The sequence below is a fragment of a genome, unplaced genomic scaffold (assembly GCF_019419815.1).
Source record: "Pyrus x bretschneideri cultivar Hongxiangsu unplaced genomic scaffold, Pyrus_bretschneideri_v1 Contig5, whole genome shotgun sequence".
NCBI classification, from domain to species: Eukaryota; Viridiplantae; Streptophyta; class Magnoliopsida; order Rosales; family Rosaceae; genus Pyrus; species Pyrus x bretschneideri.
Window position 1 is genome coordinate 6,225,446 of NW_025999787.1, and position 17,638 is coordinate 6,243,083.

Below are 17,638 nucleotides of genomic sequence, written 5' to 3' on the forward strand. Positions count from 1 at the left end.
ACTTCTTAAGACTTTCAATTTTTTTTCGGTCTTCCTTTCGACTGTGGTTTTCCATTCTAAGAAAATATCCAGCACCTCATGTTTGTGCTTCATCATATAAATCCATGCTCTTCGTGAATAATCATCAATGAAGGATACGAACCATCTTTTTCCTCCTAGGGATTCATTCTTTGCTGGCCCCCAGACATCTGAGTGTACATAATCCAGGATTCCCTCCGTTTGATGTATTGCCGTGCCAAAACTTACTTTGGTTTGTTTGCCAAGGATGCAATGTTCGCAAAAGTCGATCTTCCCACTTTTGGCTCCCTCTAGGACCCCTTGTTTAATAAGTCCTTGCAATGCCTTGTTTCCCACGTGCCCTAGCCTCATATGCCATAGACAGGATGCATCGGATTGATCACTTGCTGCTGCCATAGCCATCGGAGATTCAATAGTGGTGCCTTCTAACAAATAAAGCAACCCTCTTCTTGGAGCTTTCATTAACACTAATGCTCCTCTTGCAACCTTCAATGTTTGTTTTTCTGAGTAGAATTTACAACCTTGATCTTCAAGAGTTCCAAGCGAGATTAAATTCTTCTTAAGATTTGGGACATATCTCACCCCTTGTAGCTCTCGGACTACACCATCATGGTGTCTGATTTTCACACTACCAATTCCTTTTGTTGCACATGGATTATCATCCCCCATATATACCATTCCAGTGAGAGTCTTGAACGAAGAAAACCAATGACGTTGAGAGGTCATATGATGCGTGCATCCAGTATCAAGCACCCAGTGATTCATATAATTTATTCCGTCTGATGCAGTTAGGGCACAGACGAAATCTTCATTGTCAGCCTCGACAATGTTTGCCTCTGAGTCTTCATATTTCTTATCTTTGTTCTTGGCTTTGATTTTGGGACAATCCTTTTTCCAGTGCCCTTTCTCATGACAGAAGGCGCACTCATCTTTATCGAGAAACTTTCTGTTGCTTGAGGTACCTCTCGAACGAGACTTGCTTTTCTTCTTAGTTGCTGGTCTTCTTTCCTTTGATCTTCCCCTTACCATTAGTGCTTCGGAATTGTTTCTCTCTTGTCTGTCTAAATTGCGGACTTCATGATTCATCACTGCACTTGAGATTTCATCAAACTTAAGAGTTTCTCTACCGTAAATCCATGTCGTAACAAACGACTCGTAAGATTCAGGTAGGGAATTCATCAGAATCAATGCTTTATCTTCATCTTTGATTGTCTCTTCTAGGTTCAGAAGTTCAGCAATCATCTTGTTAAATTCTTCAAGATGGTCAATCATCTTAGTTCCTTCCTTGTATTGAAACCGATACAATTTACTCTTAAGATAAAGCCTGTTTTCTGCACTCTTCTTCAGGTACTTTGATTCCAACGTATCCCATAGATCTCTAGCTGATGAGATATTCATTACACCATATTTTTGTGCTTTTCCAAGACATAGTCTGATCGTGGAACATGCATGTGCATTCAGCCGCTGCCATTCCTCCTTCTTCATTGTTATAGGCATGTCTTCAAGCACCATCAGTAAACCTTGTTGAATCAGTACATCCTTTACTTCGCACTGCCACATAGCGAAGTTATTTGTCCCAATGAATTTCTCGATCTCAAACCGAGCACTTTGTACCGAAGTCTTGGTTACCTCAGTACCCCTATCATCTCCACTTTCAGTTTTCGTCATCGTTTTGATTTGACCACGCAACCTAATGGCTCTTGATACCACTTGTTATACTTGTACTTCGATCAAACCAAATCAACAACGCTAAAACTGAACAACGGAAGCACACCTTTCTTATTGATATAAAGAAATACAAGAAAACACACACAAGATAGTTTCTTGTCTCATAAGTCTCTCACACACTATATCCACTCTTTGTACCCTAACGTTAAGGAACCTTTTATACTAACTCAAAAACCTAATCCTAAACTGAGTTGGAATTCTAAACCTATCTGAAAACTTGCGTCCAAGTTTCCCATACCTATTTCAATTAGAACTTCCACACCAGTTAGGGATCCTTCTCGGATTCTATACCAATTTCTAACAGTTTGATGGTATGATGCTCCATTAAATTGACGGTGTGACGTACATGGACATGTTTATTAGATGCGTAGAAGCCACACTTGCACCATTGTGATCAAACTGTGCAATTGGTTGTCGTTTTGGGATAAAAAGAATCGATTGAGGAGAAGCGACGCTCCGCAATGACTACTTTTCGTCCGTGTGGTCTGATTGTGGCTTCTGCGTCAACCTAGTAACGGGTTTCGCAAGTTCCAAGAAACATTGTTGTACATCGCAAATTTCTCTCAAGATCGAGGTTCAGTCTGGTCCTCTTGTGCTTTTTAAAAAAGCTGCTTCTCCTAGACTGTGAAATAAAGCAGTTTCATTAGATATGAAAGGTTTACTTATTAAAACACGAATGATACATGAAGTTTTCACCTCTAGAGGATACAAAAACACCATCAAAATGCTAGTGTTGTTTCAAGGGATACAAAGTGAGCTCAAACGTGCCACTGGAATACAAACCAGATCGTTGGCTCGTGGAGTAGTCATTCCAGGCCGTTCATCCATTTCAAGAACACGACCATCACCGTTCATATTGTTCCAATCTGGCTCAACAACCTCAAAATCAAAGCACTGGATCATAGCACCAAGTAGCCCAGGCAGCATTTGCAAGGCTAAGTTTAAACCAGGGCATATCCTCTTCCCGGAACCGAATGGAATTAGCTGAAAATGTTGTCCCCTCACATCTATTGTGCTCCTCCGACCGCCTTCTCCGAGCCGCGATAAGAATCTTTCGGGTTGAAAGTCCAAAGGATGTTCCCAATACTTTGGATACCTTCCAATGGCCCAAGCGTTCACAAATAGAACTGTGTTCTCCGGGATCACATATTTTCCAATCTTACATTGTTGGACACGTTTTCTTGTGATCAACGGCACTGGTGGGTGTAGTCTAAGTGTTTCTTTTATGATGGCTTGGATGTATGGAAGATTTGGACCGTCGGATTCTACGAGTAGTCGTCCGTTCCCGACGACTCTTTCGATCTCCTCCCTTGCTTTGTTAAGCACCTTTGGATGGTTGATGAGCTCTGCCAGCGCCCACTCCATTGAAATGGCGGTTGTGTCTGTACCTGCAGTGAAGAAATCCTGAAAAATACAGTTTGTTACATTCCCAGAAGCCCTATAAAATTAGGCAACCTTGTTAACTCCATAGTTATTCAAAGAAACATACTGTGGAGCTGTTATTGACACTCTATCATTTTCTACTCTCGCATTTATAAAAACATAAAAAAAAAAAATATATATATATATGTGTGTGTGTGTGTGTGTGTATATATATATATGTATTGGATACTTTTGGAATGACTGGAACAACTTCCAAAAAGTAGTGTTTAGGAAAAAACAACATAAGGAAATGCAGCTACACTTGAAAGAAATATGACACATATGGAGAGCACACTCCCAAAAGTCCAATGTATTCCTCTGTTTTTTTTTTTTTTTTTTTTTCATAAGAAAGAAATACAATTGATTTCTTATGTTTTTTACATCATGATGCAAATTACAAAATATGAGTTTTTAGACGGTTAATCCCAAAATGGATTTTTTTTTTCTACAAATAATAGCATTAATAGGTTAAATTGTGAGGATCTGTGGAGATCGAATCCGCACCAGGATGCAAAAACATGATTGATTTCCGTCCATAGTGCAAAAGACACTATTATAATGAATTTATAACACAAATTCTACTAGATGCATGCTCTGATGTATCCTATAAACTAAAACTTTTGACATCATTATCCAAAAATCTAAACACTCAAAAACACTAAAACTTTTGACATCATTAACCAAATATCTAAACACTCAAAAACTCTAAAGTATATCCCGAAACACGAGTTGCATATGTACTACTGACTCTTACACAGCCGTTTTGACATAGCATGCCTCCCTTTTCTTCTCCCAATAAAACTATTTTCTTGGTTACGTCGTACAGAAAAGACACAGGAAAGCTAACCAATTGTGACTCCATGATACATGCGTGTGCAGTGAGAGTTACAAATTCCAGAAAGAAAATGGAAAATATATTTTCAGAATATAAATCAATTTACTACTTTTTTTTTTTTCTTCTGTTAACTATTTGTTGGAACTGTGTTTTATGTGGGACTTGGAGTCCCACATCGCCCAAACCCTTTACACTCTAAGTCTTTATAAGTGATTTCACTCACTTATAGTTTGAATTGATTTAGGCCAAAGCCATGGACCTTGGGCCTTAGAATTGGAGAGTTTGGGTGTATATATTAAATGTCAAAGATGGGCCTTGGGCCTTGGGGCTCTTGGGCTCGGATGGACGAAAAACACAAGTTACGTTTTTGATTTTTTGGATTCAGTTTTTTCCGATTGAACAGTTACGTTCAGTTTTTATTGAACAGTTGCATTCGGTTTTCTTTTTACAAAAAACTGATAAGCCAAAACGGTTGGATAAGTTCGAATTATGCCATTATATATATGGCAATAAAAATCAGAAACCGATATCAAGTTTTTCCATATTCATTCCTCCATTTTTCGCAGAGAACCACACAACCAATTCGCCAAGAATCCAAGTTCGAGTGCAAGAACTTGGATTAGATAGTTGTATCCTGCAAGATAGACGTCCATACGAACTACTGCACTGGTGTAGGGGCGTATTTCTGTCTTAGGAGATTGCTACTGCAAGCCTCTATCTTCCTAACCAAGTTAGTGTTTTGTGATTCATTAATTTAGTTTTGCAATTGTTTATATTGTGAGATATATAGATATATATATATATATATATATATATATATTGTTTCCTTGTAATTCATATTCGAAATAAACTGTGCAATTGTTGTATAATATATATATACTTAACATTTGATTGTATCTAACAATCTAAGACAGAAATATGGATCAATCAAATGTTGGTGTCGTCAAGCAACATGTTGAGAAACCTGAGAAGTTCAAGGGAGTTGATTTCAAACGTTGGCAACAGAAGATGTTGTTCTACTTAACAACTCTGAACTTGAGTCATGTGATTACTTCTGAGTCCCCCAAAGCACCAGAAGAGGGAGACATTCCTGCCGAAATTCTGCAGGCTATAGAGGCCTGGACTCACAGTGAATTTCTGTGCAGGAACTACATTCTGAATGCTCTAGATGACTCTCTGTATGATGTTTATTCATCATATAAGACAGCGAAAGATCTGTGGGAGTCTCTGGATAAGAAGTACAAGTCTGAAGTGGCAAGTTCCAAGAAGTTTGTAATTGGAAAATTTCTGAATTACAAGATGAGTGACACCAAGTCTGTTGTCAAGCAAGTTGAAGAACTCCAAGTGATTGTTCATGAGTTAGATGAAGAAAACCTTGGTCTGAAAGAAGGTTTTGTGGTTGGCTCTATCATAGAGAAACTGCCTTCGAATTGGAAGGACTTCAAGATTTATCTGAAGCATCTAACTGAAGACATGAGCATGGATCAGTTGATTCTCAAACTGCGTGTGGAGGAGGATCATCGAAAAAATGAGAAGTATGATGTCTCATCGCTGGAGGCAAAGGCCAATGTTGTGGAAGGAGGTGACTCACACAAGGCAAGGCACCATCAGAAAAACAAAGGCAAGGATGTTGCAAAGAAAGCAATGACTGCTGTGAAAGGGAAAACCTTCAAGAAAATCAAGGGAGGTTGCTGGGTTTGTGGAAAGACAGGTCATAGGGCAAAGGACTGCCGCCATAAGAAGGATCAGAATTCTGGAAGTTCCAATCAAGCAAATGTTGCAGAAGACACATTTGTTGCTGTTGTCTCTGAAGTCAATTTATTGACTAATTCAAATGACTGGTTTGTTGATACAGAAGCAACAAGGCATGTGTGTGCTGATCGCAATTTATTTGTTACTTACCAATCTGTTGATGGTGGTGAAAATCTGTACATGGGAAATGCAACTGCGTCTGCCGTTGCAGGGAAGGGAAAAGTGACGCTCAAACTCACTTCCGGAAAAGAGCTTTCACTTACCAATGTTCTGCATGTTCCAGATATTCGTAAGAACCTGATTTCTGGATCACTTCTGAGTAACAAAGGTTTCAAAATTGTGTTTGAATCTGATAAGTTTGTAATCACCAAAGGTGGGATGTATGTGGGAAAGGGCTACCTGGCTGAGGGGCTCTTCAAAATGAATGTACTTTCTGTTAATGCTATGAATAATAATAACAAGCCGAGTGCTTCTTCTGCTTACTTGATTGAGTCCTCTACATTATGGCATGCAAGATTAGGTCATGTTAATTTTCGTTCTCTTCAAAGAATGGTTAACTTAGGCCTATTGCCAAAATGTTCCATGAACAAAGTATCTAAATGTGAGATATGCACAGAATCTAAATATGCAAGACACTCATATAAATCAGTGGAGAAATCCAACGAAATACTTGGTTTAATCCATAGTGATCTTTGTGATTTCAAATCCACACCAACTCGTGGAGGAAAGAACTATTATATTTCCTTCATTGATGATTGCAGCAAGTATTGTTATGTCTATTTGATTCATAGTAAAGATGAAGCTTTAAACATGTTTAAGACATTTAAAGCCGAAGTCGAAAATCAACTAGACAAAAGAATAAAGGTCTTAAGATCGGATAGAGGTGGTGAATACGAATCTAATGACTTTGCAGAATTTTGTTCAACACATGGAATAATACATCAAACAACAGCACCATATACTCCTCAACAAAATGGAGTGGCTGAACGGAAAAATCGTACATTGAAGGATATGATTAATTCCATGTTGAACAGTTCTGGTGCACCACATAATTTATGGGGTGAGGCACTCCTTGCTGCAAATACGATTTTGAACCGAATTCCACATAAGAAGACTAATCAATCTCCTTATGAAATCTGGAAAGGTAGGTTACCTACATATAAAACCTTGAAAGTGTGGGGTTGTCTTGCAAAAGTTCAAGTGCCTCTTCCGAAGAGACAAAAACTTGGACCAAAAACAGTGGATTGTATCTTTATTGGTCATGCCTATAATAGTTCGGCATATAGATTTTTGGTTCATAAATCTGAAATTGCAGACATTCATATAAACACTATACTTGAATCTGCAGAAGTTGAGTTCTTTGAGGAAATTTTTCCTTACAAAGATAGGTCATATGTTTTGAACAAAAGAGTACATGAGGTTACTACAAGAAATGATGACGATAATCATGCCTCAACTTCGAGAGTTCAAATCCAAGATTTGGAACCACGAAAGAGTAAAAGAGCAAAAATTGCAAAGGATTTTGGTCCTGATTTCCTCACTTTTGTGACTGAAGAAGAGCCTCAAACTTATAAGGCTGCATTAGAATCGTCTGAAGCACCTTATTGGAAAGAAGCTATTCAAAGTGAAATAGAATCCATCATGCAAAATAATACATGGGAATTGGTTAATTTGCCTCCTGGAAATAAACCAATAGGACACAAATGGATTTTCAAGAGGAAATTGAGACCGGATGGTACCATAGACAAGTATAAGGCTCGTTTAGTTGCCAAAGGGTATCGTCAAAAAGAAGGACTTGACTATTTTGACACTTATTCACCAGTAGCTAGAATAACATCTATAAGGTTATTAATAGCTATAGCGTCTGTGTACAATCTTGAGATACATCAAATGGATGTCAAGACTGCATTTCTAAATGGTGAATTAGACGAAGAAATATATATGGATCAACCTGAAGGTTTCATTGTCAAGGGTCAAGAAAAGAAAGTTTGTAAGTTGATTAAATCATTATATGGACTCAAACAAGCGCCTAAGCAATGGCATGAAAAATTTGATCATAATATGATTACGAATGGATTTGTAATCAATGAAAGTGATAAATGCATTTATGTTAAGAAAACGAAAAATGCTTGTGTTATTGTATGTCTATATGTTGATGACATGCTTATAATGGGAACAAACAAAGATGTGATTAACTCCACAAAGAAAATGCTAAATTCCAGTTTTGACATGAAAGATATGGGATTAGCTGATGTGATTCTTGGAGTTCGAATTCTAAGGAATCCAGATGGATATGTCCTAACTCAATCACATTATGTGGAAAAGGTTCTAAGAAGGTTTGGACATTATGATTGTAAACCTGCAGTAACTCCTTTTGATCCCATTCATAAACTTACTAAAAACGAAGAAGATAGCGTATCTCAATTGGAGTATACCCAAGTTATAGGTTGCTTGATGTACATTATGAATTGTACAAGACCTGATCTTGCTTATTCAATAAGCCGACTAAGTAGGTATTCAAGTAATCCTGGAAGAGATCATTGGAATGCTTTAATAAGGGTATTAAGATATTTAAAGCATACACTAAACTATGGTTTGCATTACACTCAATATCCCCCAGTATTAGAAGGATATAGTGATGCAAATTGGATTTCAGGGAGCACAGACAGTAAATCCACAAGTGGATATGTATTTACACTTGGTGGAGCAGCTGTGTCATGGAAATCATCCAAGCAAACATGTATAGCACGTTCGACAATGGAATCAGAGTTTATAGCTTAGATACAGCTGCTGATGAAGCTGAATGGCTTAAACATTTTCTGGAAGATATTCCATTCTGGCCCAAGCCTGTGACTGCAATATGTATACATTGTGACAGCATGGCTGCACAAGGTCGAGCCAAAAACGCTGAATATAATGGGAAGTCGAGACATATAAGGCGACGACATAAAACCATTAGACAATTACTCAAGAATGGAACTATTTCCATTGATTATATTAAATCTAAGGAGAATATTGCCGATCCTTTGACAAAAGGCCTATCCAAGGATCAAGTGGCATTTACATCGAGGGGAATGGGTTTAAAGCCAACTCAATGAGTTATAACTTGACGGAAACCTAACCTAGCTAATTGGAGATCCCATGGTCTAGGTTCAATAGGCAAACTAGTTGAGGAAAACTCAAAGTAAACAACACAATCTTTACTCATTCTTATGATGGAAAACAGTGTGTTGCCTGTTAGACGAAAAGGGTGAATAACTATTCTTAATAATGCTAATATCTTATGATTAAGATGAATAGAACAGGATATTCTTCATTAGCATTACCTATATGAGATTGATGTGGGGTCGCATCTTTGAGAATTGGTATGGCTACAATTCTCTAAAGGTCTCATGAAACCAGGATATGTTCAGGACCAAAATGAACACAACCGTATGAATTGACGTGTGTCAAGATGTGATATGTGTGATACTTATTGTTTCGATTTTACTACAAAGAATGATCAGTTCAAGATAGTAAATTCACTGCGTCATTAGGTAAAACCGATAAGTACTCACTAGAGAAGGTTCAAGTCCAAAAGACACCTATCCCGATGCGTATCATATCTAAGTTCTCTGGAAATACATTACTACTGTAGCTAGTATCTTATTTTCAATTCAAATGTGGGGTATTGCTAAAGTTTGAATAGAAAATGTGGGGTATTGTTGGAACTGTGTTTTATGTGGGACTTGGAGTCCCACATCGCCCAAACCCTTTACACTCTAAGTCTTTATAAGTGATTTCACTCACTTATAGTTTGAATTGATTTAGGCCAAAGCCATGGACCTTGGGCCTTAGAATTGGAGAGTTTGGGTGTATATATTAAATGTCAAAGATGGGCCTTGGGCCTTGGGGCTCTTGGGCTCGGATGGACGAAAAACACAAGTTACGTTTTTGATTTTTTGGATTCAGTTTTTTCCGATTGAACAGTTACGTTCAGTTTTTATTGAACAGTTGCATTCGGTTTTCTTTTTACAAAAAACTGATAAGCCAAAACGGTTGGATAAGTTCGAATTATGCCATTATATATATGGCAATAAAAATCAGAAACCGATATCAAGTTTTTCCATATTCATTCCTCCATTTTTCGCAGAGAACCACACAACCAATTCGCCAAGAATCCAAGTTCGAGTGCAAGAACTTGGATTAGATAGTTGTATCCTGCAAGATAGACGTCCATACGAACTACTGCACTGGTGTAGGGGCGTATTTCTGTCTTAGGAGATTGCTACTGCAAGCCTCTATCTTCCTAACCAAGTTAGTGTTTTGTGATTCATTAATTTAGTTTTGCAATTGTTTATATTGTGAGATATATAGATATATATATATATATATATATATATATATTGTTTCCTTGTAATTCATATTCGAAATAAACTGTGCAATTGTTGTATAATATATATACTTAACATTTGATTGTATCTAACAATCTAAGACAGAAATATGGATCAATCAAATGTTGGTGTCGTCAAGCAACATGTTGAGAAACCTGAGAAGTTCAAGGGAGTTGATTTCAAACGTTGGCAACAGAAGATGTTGTTCTACTTAACAACTCTGAACTTGAGTCATGTGATTACTTCTGAGTCCCCCAAAGCACCAGAAGAGGGAGACATTCCTGCCGAAATTCTGCAGGCTATAGAAGCCTGGACTCACAGTGAATTTCTATGCAGGAACTACATTCTGAATGCTCTAGATGACTCTCTGTATGATGTTTATTCATCATATAAGACAGCGAAAGATCTGTGGGAGTCTCTGGATAAGAAGTACAAGTCTGAAGTGGCAAGTTCCAAGAAGTTTGTAATTGGAAAATTTCTGAATTACAAGATGAGTGACAACAAGTCTGTTGTCAAGCAAGTTGAAGAACTCCAAGTGATTGTCCATGAGTTAGATGAAGAAAATCTTGGTCTGAAAGAAGGCTTTGTGGTTGGCTCTATCATAGAGAAACTGCCTTCGAATTGGAAGGACTTCAAGATTTATCTGAAGCATCTAACTGAAGACATGAACATGGATCAGTTGATTCTCAAACTGCGTGTGGAGGAGGATCATCGAAAAAATGAGAAGTATGATGTCTCATCGCTGGAGGCAAAGGCCAATGTTGTGGAAGGAGGTGACTCACACAAGGCAAGGCACCATCAGAAAAACAAAGGCAAGGATGCTGCAAAGAAAGCAATGACTGCTGTGAAAGGGAAAACCTTCAAGAAAATCAAAGGAGGTTGCTGGGTTTGTGGAAAGACAGGTCATAGGGCAAAGGACTGCCGCCATAAGAAGGATCAGAATTCTGGAAGTTCCAATCAAGCAAATGTTGCAGAAGACACATTTGTTGCTGTTGTCTCTGAAGTCAATTTATTGACTAATTCAAATGACTGGTTTGTTGATACAGGAGCAACAAGGCATGTGTGTGCTGATCGAAATTTATTTGTTACTTACCAATCTGTTGATGGTGGAGAAAATCTGTACATGGGAAATGCAACTGCGTCTGCCGTTGCAGGGAAGGGAAAAGTGACGCTCAAACTCACTTCCGGAAAAGAGCTTTCACTTACCAATGTTCTGCATGTTCCAGATATTCGTAAGAACCTGATTTCTGGATCACTTCTGAGTAACAAAGGTTTCAAAATTGTGTTTGAATCTGATAAGTTTGTAATCACCAAAGGTGGGATGTATGTGGGAAAGGGCTACCTGGCTGAGGGGCTCTTCAAAATGAATGTACTTTCTGTTAATGCTATGAATAACAATAACAAGCCAAGTGCTTCTTCTGCTTACTTGATTGAGTCCTCTACATTATGGCATGCAAGATTAGGTCATGTTAATTTTCGTTCTCTTCAAAGAATGGTTAACTTAGGCCTATTGCCAAAATGTTCCATGAACAAAGTATCTAAATGTGAGATATGCACAGAATCTAAATATGCAAGACACTCATATAAATCAGTGGAAAAATCCAACGAAATTCTTGGTTTAATCCATAGTGATCTTTGTGATTTCAAATCCACACCAACTCGTGGAGGAAAGAACTATTATATTTCCTTCATTGATGATTGCAGCAAGTATTGTTATGTCTATTTGATTCATAGTAAAGATGAAGCTTTAAACATGTTTAAGACATTTAAAGCCGAAGTCGAAAATCAACTAGACAAAAGAATAAAGGTCTTAAGATCGGATAGAGGTGGTGAATACGAATCTAAAGACTTTGCAGAATTTTGTTCAACACATGGAATAATACATCAAACAACAGCACCATATACTCCTCAACAAAATGGAGTGGCTGAACGGAAAAATCGTACATTGAAGGATATGATTAATTCCATGTTGAACAGTTCTGGTGCACCACATAATTTATGGGGTGAGGCACTCCTTGCTGCAAATACGATTTTGAACCGAATTCCACATAAGAAGACTAATCAATCTCCTTATGAAATCTGGAAAGGTAGGTTACCTACATATAAAACCTTGAAAGTGTGGGGTTGTCTTGCAAAAGTTCAAGTGCCTCTTCCGAAGAGACAAAAACTTGGACCAAAAACAGTGGATTGTATCTTTATTGGTCATGCCTATAATAGTTCGGCATATAGATTTTTGGTTCATAAATCTGAAATTGCAGACATTCATATAAACACTATACTTGAATCTGCAGAAGTTGAGTTCTTTGAGGAAATTTTTCCTTACAAAGATAGGTCATATGTTTTGAACAAAAGAGTACATGAGGTTACTACAAGAAATGATGACGATAATCATGCCTCAACTTCGAGAGTTCAAATCCAAGATTTGGAACCACGAAAGAGTAAAAGAGCAAAAATTGCAAAGGATTTTGGTCCTGATTTCCTCACTTTTGTGACTGAAGAAGAGCCTCAAACTTATAAGGCTGCATTAGAATCGTCTGAAGCACCTTATTGGAAAGAAGCTATTCAAAGTGAAATAGAATCCATCATGCAAAATAATACATGGGAATTGGTTAATTTGCCTCCTGGAAATAAACCAATAGGACACAAATGGATTTTCAAGAGGAAATTGAGACCGGATGGTACCATAGACAAGTATAAGGCTCGTTTAGTTGCCAAAGGGTATCGTCAAAAAGAAGGACTTGACTATTTTGACACTTATTCACCAGTAGCTAGAATAACATCTATAAGGTTATTAATAGCTATAGCGTCTGTGTACAATCTTGAGATACATCAAATGGATGTCAAGACTGCATTTCTAAATGGTGAATTAGACGAAGAAATATATATGGATCAACCTGAAGGTTTCATTGTCAAGGGTCAAGAAAAGAAAGTTTGTAAGTTGATTAAATCATTATATGGACTCAAACAAGCGCCTAAGCAATGGCATGAAAAATTTGATCATAATATGATTACGAATGGATTTGTAATCAATGAAAGTGATAAATGCATTTATGTTAAGAAAACGAAAAATGCTTGTGTTATTGTATGTCTATATGTTGATGACATGCTTATAATGGGAACAAACAAAGATGTGATTAACTCCACAAAGAAAATGCTAAATTCCAGTTTTGACATGAAAGATATGGGATTAGCTGATGTGATTCTTGGAGTTCGAATTCTAAGGAATCCAGATGGATATGTCCTAACTCAATCACATTATGTGGAAAAGGTTCTAAGAAGGTTTGGACATTATGATTGTAAACCTGCAGTAACTCCTTTTGATCCCATTCATAAACTTACTAAAAACGAAGAAGATAGCGTATCTCAATTGGAGTATACCCAAGTTATAGGTTGCTTGATGTACATTATGAATTGTACAAGACCTGATCTTGCTTATTCAATAAGCCGACTAAGTAGGTATTCAAGTAATCCTGGAAGAGATCATTGGAATGCTTTAATAAGGGTATTAAGATATTTAAAGCATACACTAAACTATGGTTTGCATTACACTCAATATCCCCCAGTATTAGAAGGATATAGTGATGCAAATTGGATTTCAGGGAGCACAGACAGTAAATCCACAAGTGGATATGTATTTACACTTGGTGGAGCAGCTGTGTCATGGAAATCATCCAAGCAAACATGTATAGCACGTTCGACAATGGAATCAGAGTTTATAGCTTAGATACAGCTGCTGATGAAGCTGAATGGCTTAAACATTTTCTGGAAGATATTCCATTCTGGCCCAAGCCTGTGACTGCAATATGTATACATTGTGACAGCATGGCTGCACAAGGTCGAGCCAAAAACGCTGAATATAATGGGAAGTCGAGACATATAAGGCGACGACATAAAACCATTAGACAATTACTCAAGAATGGAACTATTTCCATTGATTATATTAAATCTAAGGAGAATATTGCCGATCCTTTGACAAAAGGCCTATCCAAGGATCAAGTGGCATTTACATCGAGGGGAATGGGTTTAAAGCCAACTCAATGAGTTATAACTTGACGGAAACCTAACCTAGCTAATTGGAGATCCCATGGTCTAGGTTCAATAGGCAAACTAGTTGAGGAAAACTCAAAGTAAACAACACAATCTTTACTCATTCTTATGATGGAAAACAGTGTGTTGCCTGTTAGACGAAAAGGGTGAATAACTATTCTTAATAATGCTAATATCTTATGATTAAGATGAATAGAACAGGATATTCTTTATTAGCATTACCTATATGAGATTGATGTGGGGTCGCATCTTTGAGAATTGGTATGGCTACAATTCTCTAAAGGTCTCATGAAACCAGGATATGTTCAGGACCAAAATGAACACAACCGTATGAATTGACGTGTGTCAAGATGTGATATGTGTGATACTTATTGTTTCGATTTTACTACAAAGAATGATCAGTTCAAGATAGAAAATTCACTGCGTCATTAGGTAAAACCGGTAAGTACTCACTAGAGAAGGTTCAAGTCCAAAAGACACCTATCCCGATGCGTATCATATCTAAGTTCTCTGGAAGTACATTACTACTGTCAGCTAGTATCTTATTTTCAATTCAAATGTGGGGTATTGCTAAAGTTTGAATAGAAAATGTGGGGTATTGTTGGAACTGTGTTTTCTGTGGGACTTGGAGTCCCACATCGCCCAAACCTGTTTCACTCTAAGTCTTTATAAGTGAGTTCACTCACTTATAGTTTGAATTGATTTAGGCCAAAGCCATGGACCTTGGGCCTTAGAATTGGAGAGTTTGGGTGTATATATTAAATGTCAAAGATGGGCCTTGGGCCTTGGGGCTCTTGGGCTCGGATGGACGAAAAACACAAGTTACGTTTTTGATTTTTTGGATTCAGTTTTTTCCGATTGAACAGTTACGTTCAGTTTTTATTGAACAGTTGCATTCGGTTTTCTTTTTACAAAAAACTGATAAGCCAAAACGGTTGGATAAGTTCGAATTATGCCATTATATATATGGCAATAAAAATCAGAAACCGATATCAAGTTTTTCCATATTCATTCCTCCATTTTTCGCAGAGAACCACACAACCAATTCGCCAAGAATCCAAGTTCGAGTGCAAGAACTTGGATTAGATAGTTGTATCCTGCAAGATAGACGTCCATACGAACTACTGCACTGGTGTAGGGGCGTATTTCTGTCTTAGGAGATTGCTACTGCAAGCCTCTATCTTCCTAACCAAGTTAGTGTTTTGTGATTCATTAATTTAGTTTTGCAATTGTTTATATTGTGAGATATATAGATATATATATATATATATATATATATATTGTTTCCTTGTAATTCATATTCGAAATAAACTGTGCAATTGTTGTATAATATATATATACTTAACATTTGATTGTATCTAACACTATTTACTATTTTTTCATGCCACGTTTTGGTAAAAGCAGTCATGCATTGCCAAATCCTCTTGCATGCTTTGTTGAACTCATGCCACGTCCAAAACTCATGCGTATTACTAAAGAAAGATTTTTTGGTTGTACTGAAACATGCGCACATCCCTTTATATCATTATACAAGTAGAGGGATACTTGAAGAAAAAATTTCCTCCTCTTAAATAATAACATAGCGTACCGTCTCATGTTCTGAGTATATTAAAAAATCTCTCCTTACTAAACTATCTAATAACAAAAAAAAAAAAAACAAATTTCAGTTTGGAGCAAAAGATTTTTTTACCATGATCAAAGCCTTGATATGAACTCTTGTAAAATTCACGTCCTCAATCTCACCACCGCCTTTTTCTAACAAATCAAGCAAAATGTCTAGAAAACCCTTCACCTCCTCCACCTCCTCCTCCTGGCCACCACTGCCTCCTCCATTTCTCATGTTTTTCTTTCTCAAGTCTTCACGTTCTGAAATAACCTTCTCCACTAACGTGTCATATCTCCTATGAGTATCTTCAATTCTCTTCCCAAATCCCTACAAAGCAGTCTTCTTGCAAAACCAAACAAAATCTGACAAATTAAACTCCCCAAAAATCCTTGTCACCTCTCTCACGACAACCCTAGCTTCCTCATCCCTGCCCTCGTCACTCGGCCCTTTAGAACTTGCCAAAATCATCTTTGCAATCACGTTGTTGGAAAGCTTTGGTAGCTCCTCGGTGAGATTTACAGCTTCACCACTCTCAGCTTTCTTGGCCAACAGCCTCAAAAGCCTTAGGTACTTTTGTGTTTGAATCGAAGCAAAGTTGTTAATGCTATGGCTGCTTAGATACTCATTTATGCTGAGCTTCTTAATAAATTTCCAGTAGGGTCCATAAGGTGCAAAGGCAAGTGAAGCATTGTAGGTGAGCAGTTTGGTCGCAATGGACTCAATGTGGGATATGAAGGATAGCTCATGGGTTTTGAGGAACTCTTTCACGATCTCGGGCGAGGATACCACAATGCCTGGGACGAAGCCAAGGCAGATAGAGAATAAGGGGCCGAACCAGAGGGATAGGTTGTAGAAAGAGCGGTGGATGAGAGGGCCAATGAGGTGGAAATGGTCGATGATGGGTAAGACAAAAGGGCTTGGAGGGAGTAGGGTTTGGGATTTGGAGGTGAAGACGGGTCGGAGAATAAGATAAATGATGAAGAGAACAGAGAACAGAAAGAGAAGGTCAAGGACTGGCATGGCTTCTTGTGAGAGGAATAATGGTTGATAAGTAGATTTAGAAATTGGAAACTCCAAAACATGGTTCTTATATGTGCATAACGTGACACACCACTGTTCCAAAATTATATTATGAATAATCGAATTATTCAAAAAAGTTGGGTTCACAAGAAAGCCAATTAGCTAAATTGGGAGTAGCCGAACTATAGTCTATACTTATAAACACATGCAAAGTCCCTCTGTCATCAATATGGAATTCATTCTCAACATGTATCCTTACATATACTGAATTTTCAAGCATAAAACATGAAGACACAACTCAAGTGACATGGAGCATGTGTGGCCGTTGGTCTTTAGACGTGGGACAACATACTTTGATATCTTGAAGAAAGTTGAGGTTCTACCATAATCTCAATTGGCTATATGGGGAATACCCTAACTTTCTTATAAGCCCATGCAACTCATCAATATAGGCATCATTATCAACATGCCCCTTCATGTGTGGTGAATTTTCAAGCCTAAAACGTGTACAACACAATCTGAGTGACGTGGAGCATGTGCGGCCATTAGGCTTCACATGTGAGACAACCTGCTTTGATACCATGAATGAAGTTGAGGATCAACCATAAAATAAATTGGCTACATAGGGAGTAGCCCAACTCGTGTTGAAAATGAATCTCACATTAATGAGAGAAAAGACCTTGCATATGCTTATCAGTAGTTAGGCTACTCTCCATATCACCAATTGGTTTTATAGTGGAACACCAACTTTCTTCATTGTATCAAAGCACGTTGTCACATGTGTGAAGCCCAACGACCACTCATGCTCCATGTCACCCCGTTTATGATTCTTGAGGG

At 37.7% G+C, this 17,638-nt stretch overlaps 1 pseudogene; it reads right to left on the minus strand.

The window, feature by feature from the left end:
• Positions 1 to 1,980: 1,980 nt before the first annotated feature.
• LOC103929057 lies at positions 1,981 to 16,801 on the minus strand (annotated as a pseudogene).
• Positions 16,802 to 17,638: the final 837 nt, after the last annotated feature.